At 40.0% G+C, this 5,610-nt stretch overlaps 1 pseudogene; it reads right to left on the bottom strand.

Moving 5' to 3' along the window:
* Positions 1 to 4,105: 4,105 nt before the first annotated feature.
* On the bottom strand, positions 4,106 to 5,064 carry LOC131483038 (olfactory receptor-like protein OLF4; annotated as a pseudogene).
* Between the last annotated feature and the right edge of the window lie 546 nt (positions 5,065 to 5,610).

The raw sequence follows: 5,610 nt of genomic DNA on the forward strand, positions 1-5,610 counted from the left end.
CAGCCCCATCTCTGCTCATTAGGCCCATGTCCCTCTTGGTGTCCTGACATCTAATCACCTGAATTCCCTGTGGGGATGCTGGTCTGGGAAGAAAGAAACCTTCCTGCTGATTCTCTGTTCCCAAGAGATTCTGTGGAAGTCAGGTGAGCCCAGCATTGATTGCCACTACTCTGGGAACTCTGCTGCATCTCAGAGGTCAAAGCTCCAAGGCAAACTCCTTCTTGGCTGATGTTTCCTCCAAAAGAACCTGCCCTGATTGCATCCTCAGTATCTCCAGTCTGGAGACATGCTGGGTCCCTGCCCCTAATGTCTGCATAAGATTGTCATTTCCCTCTTCTCAAAGGGGAAGCTCTATTTGATTCAGAAGCAGCAGCCCTGAGCATCTAGGAAGTAGAAATTGCATCAGCAGTTAAGAGCTCACATTGAGTTCTTTGTTATAAAGCATTTGCTAGCACAAAGAGACGTATTAATTGTGTCATATTTTTCATCAATGCATGATGGGTTTAGAAACCTGCTCTTCTGTATGTGGATATATCTTGTGTTATGAACAAATTGAGGAATTACCATATCAATCACCGAAAGAATTGCCATTTATTAGCATTAGCAACCTACAGAAACTTGTGTTTTTTTAGTATATGATGCATTATTGCTAACTTCTGCCCCCTCCTGTGATAAGACACTTAATTTGCATTACAGTGAAGGGCTTAATGCCTCACCAAATAAAGTTATACACCTAAAAGGTAAAATGATTCTAGTTCAGTGCAAGAATAGACAAAGCTATAAACAATGATCAGATGGGAAGAAAGTCCATGTCTCCCATGTACAGTCCATTTCCAAGTAATCACATTGCCTTGAAAAGATCGTGGTATGACTTTATTAAACCTTGCTTTGACAAGTGCATAAAACACAGATTGACAAAACCATATTTGCAGCAACAGTCATGTCTTACATTTTTTTTCCTTTTTCTTTTGTTTTTTTAATACTAGCTCCCTCATCTAAGGCAGAACAGGCAGTACTTGTCTTTCAGGACCCAGGTTATTTTGACATTGTCCACTGGTTTCAGGCATTTTGTTGCAAAATATAGAACTTTGCTCTTCCTAATAGTTGAATAATATTCCACTGTGTCTTTTTACCACATCTGTTTTATTCAATCATCTGATGATGAATGCTTTGTTTGATTCTGTATTTTTTCTGTTGTAAACAGCACAGTTCTAAGCATGACACCACAGGTATGTCTTTGATACAAGGTGCCCATGTCCTTTAGGGATGTATATCCTGAGGTGAGATTGCTGGATCACATGAAAAACCAAATGCCTGTGAGATGAATATCTCATGTGTCTGATGAAGGATGCATTAGACACTTAAGCCAATCCCAAAAGGACAAATTCCATATGTTTGCTCTAATATAAGACAACTTCCATCCAAAATACAAAACACAATGATATAAATGAACAAAAATATATACTTGTAATCTCACTAAGATTTTACCAGACCAGAGTACCAGGCATCCACAAATCCATCTCCACTGCTGAATCAAAGTAGGGAAGCTGAGCACCCCACCCCCGAATGCCTGGATCCACGGTGACATGTCCTAGCCTGGAGTTTCTCTGCTTGTCCACTTAGAATTCAAAAAAGAAAGAAAGAAAAAGAATAAAAAACTCAGCTGGCATAGTGGTATAGTTAAAATAATTATGTCATTAACCAGGCCCAGAATGCTCACCATCTCTTTTTCTCCTAGCATTGTAACATTTACCTAGGACAAGGCAGCCTAGGCAGTTTTGCTCCACGTCTGACCCATTGTCCTTGTAACATGCCTGAGAAAGTGGTGAAAGATGGTGTGCAGTGGAAGGGTTTGGGCCTCTACCAAACATGTGCTTTCAGTTGGTTTCATTTCAGCTGTTTTGATCACTTAGTAAATAGGAGATCTCACTCTCTCTCTGTCTCTCTCTCTTTCTCTCTCACTCTTACAAGTAAAAAAAAAAAAAAAAATATTTAACACAATCAAGTTATCCCTGGTTAGAAAATATATATTTTGAAAATCTATGTGTAGCTGTGTTTTTGTTTTTCTTTAATTTATTTTTCCTTTAGGTGTACACATTTTCCTCAAAGTTTGGTACCCTGTATTTTAAATCTTTTCATTTTTGTTTTGGTTAAGGAAACTGAGATAAAAATAAAAATACCAAACTAATACTAGGCTATGTAAAAGGACCTCTGAAATAGCCACAGGAATCTAAAAAGAAAGATGAGAACTAATTTGGTTAATTGCCAAAATAAAGGGCAACAACTGTCAAGAAATAAATGGTTTACCTTTTTGTGTCATATTTTTAAAGAAGAGAAAAGACAAAGAGACAAAAAGAGTGAGGGAAAGAGGGAGAGATTTTTCACCAACTGGTTCACTCCCAATGGGTCATGATAGCCAGGGCTGGACCTGCATGAACCCGCTTGGTCTCTGCACCCTCACTTCCTTGAAAGTACAGTGGCCTTCTTAATGCATGTCCCTCAGTAGTCACTCCTCTCCTGGACATCAATCCTGAAGTCCTCACTCAGCCTCACTTGTGTTATAGCCCATACCCCATGTAAGCCCACATGCCAAGTCCCCAAGTGTGTCACCACTGGGCAGCCCAAGGGCTTTGCCCAGCACCATTGGCACCTGGGTCACCCAATCTGGAGTCAACTTTGCCACTGTTGGTTGAGTAGAGCCAAGAGCATCCCGTGCAGGCCTCCTGAAGTCTCCTACTGCCCCTGTCAGGTATGAGGGATGGAGGTTACTCTAGGCAGGCCTAATCTGTAGTCTCTTCTGTCTCTGCTGGGTGAGCAGAGGTGCTTGAGGTGCATGCATCCTAAAGTTGTCCACTGCTCCTGTGGAGCACACAGACAAAGTTTCTATCCCAGCACCAATGAGAGCAACACTGAACAACACAAGTTCAACAAATAGATGGGAATGTTCTTATGAGTTTTGAACGTTTTGTTTTTAATATTTTATGGGTATAAAGAGAACAGGTTTCAGGTATTTCATAGATACAGTTCTAAGAAGTTAGTCATACTTCCCTGCAACCATCTCACCTTCTTCCTTCCTTTTTTCTTGATTTTTTCACAATAATGTAATTTCAAGGTTTTAATCATGGTCATAATGATAAGTAAAAAGCAGAAAGACTACTGGTGTACAGCAGTATTGACAAGGGCTAATAAACTAGTCAAATCACAAGGAGCCAGTTTCATTCTTACACATCACAGGCTTTTTTATTTGTATTCAATATTAGCTATTACATATGAGGAAAAGCATAAAATATATTTCTTTGTAATGTAGCCGGAATGGAGCATCTAAACCATTTACTATCATGATTCTTATATATAGGATCTCTGAAAAATAAACTACCAAGCTAAGAAGGAGAACATCGACTAGTGCCATATGAAGTTATTTGACAAGAATTTATATCATGAAAAATGTGGAAAATTCAGTTCTACACACTTAACCTCATGCGATTCAAGGAGCATGAGTAATGCTTATTCTAATTAAGACTCCCATTAACAATGTGTGTGGTGTACATATACAATGGAATGACAACCAACCATCAAAAGAATGAAATCTTGTCTTTTTGCAATAAATTCGGTGCAACTGGAGACCAATTCACGTATTGAAATAGGCAAGTAGAAAAAAGACAAAATTATTTGTTAGTTAAAATAGAATTGAAAAAGTATAGGAATCAATTGTAAAAAGTACTATGGGCAGTATAAAAATACAAATAGAATTGAAAGTTTTTTTAGCACATAGGTGATTACTTCATTAACATGCATCTCTCCATGCAATTTTTTTCAGTCCCCTTGTATTTCTGGAAAAAGGCTGACAATAAATGTGGGAAAATGAAAAACATCAGAAAGTGTGTTGAGCTACAAGAGATAATACAGAGTGCAATGCAATGGGCCATTCATTTGCAGTGTACACATGGAAAGTATTATTATTAATAATAATAATAATAATAACTGAGACAGCTGACAGACTAAGCAAGCTCTGCTTCTTCCTCTAATAAATGAATCATGGTGTCTGACACTGAGAAGTGAGACACAAGGTCGTTGACACCCATCAGCCCCAACCCCATGCAATCCACTATAGTTTATGAACCAATAATTTTATCAGAGCCTTCTTTATGCCTGTATTCTTCAGGCTGTAGATGAAGGGGCCCAGCATGGGGGTGACCACTGTGTACATCACCGAGGCTGCTGCAGTTGAAGCTGAACTTGGGGCAGCGCTGGCACTGAGGTACACACCTAAGCTTGTGCCATAAAATAGGGAGATAGCAGAGAGGTGAGAGGCACAGGTGGAAAAGGCTTTATACTTTCCCTGAGCTGATGAGATGGCACGGATGGATGAGACGATCTTAGAGTAGGAGAACAGGATCCGCAACAGGGGACCTCTCAACAGCAGCACAGATGTAATATAAATCATGAGGGCATTAAGAAAAGTGTCAGAGCATGCGAGCTGGACCACATGATTCAACTCACACAGGAAGTGGGGGATTTCCAGGTGTGTGCAGAAGCTCAGCCTCAGTACCATTAAGATGTATAACATGACATTCAGTACACTGATGACCCAGCACAGCAGAACCAGTTGCACACAGAGCCAAGGGGTCACGATGACCATGTAGTGCAGGGGGTAACAGATGCCATGTAATGGTCATAGGCCATCACAGCCAGGAGAAAATTATCCAGACCTCCACATAGCAGAAAGAAGAACATCTGTGTTATGCAGCCTGTATAGCTGATGGCTCTGCTCTGCAACTGAACGTTCCCCAGCATCTTGGGGTTGGTGGTGGTGGTAAAGCCAACATCCACCATGGACAGGTTGGCTTGGAAGAAGTACATTGGTGTGTAGAGGTGGGGGTCAGAGTGGATGGCCAGGATGATGAACAGGTTTCCACTTACAGTGATCAGGTACATGAAGAGGAATAACTCAAAGATGAGTGGCTGCAGTGCTGGGTCCTCTGAGAATCCCAAAAGAAGGAACGGTGAAAGCTGCATTTGGTTTTTCAGTTTTATATGTTGCAGGTGTAGTTGAACCTGAATCATGTGCGTACAAAATAAGATGTAACCAACAGAGCAGAAGCCCAAAATTCATGTTTTCCCATTCAGCATTGAGCTCCCAGATTTCTAGATGTATCAGTTCCCATTTGGTCCTTTTTATTGGAATCACTGACCAAGTATTGTTTGCAGTCCTACATCTCCCCTAAAGCAGCAAGTGATTCTTACATTTAATGAGATGCTCTTTGACAACATGAGAAATGTCTGATCATCAGTGGTTACAAACTCACCATTGATTTTCCAATTAAAGACATGAACAAGAAAGCAGGTGAAAAGGCAGGGTATAATGTGTAGTTCCACATATCATGAGATCGTGGGATTTCATTCTGCTTATAAAATTAAAGTGATCCTCATTCAAATGGTGTAACTGAAGGCAGAATTGGTATGATTCAGTAATGTACTTATATAAAACAAAGAGAAATCACAAGACATCTCAATGATAAGAATGGCTCAATATGAGCAGGTTGGAAATACATATGAAATCTCTCTCTCTCTCTCTCTCTCTCTCTCTCTCTATATATATATATATATATA

The sequence above is a fragment of the Ochotona princeps genome, chromosome 22 (assembly GCF_030435755.1).
Source record: "Ochotona princeps isolate mOchPri1 chromosome 22, mOchPri1.hap1, whole genome shotgun sequence".
Taxonomy (NCBI): domain Eukaryota; kingdom Metazoa; phylum Chordata; class Mammalia; order Lagomorpha; family Ochotonidae; genus Ochotona; species Ochotona princeps.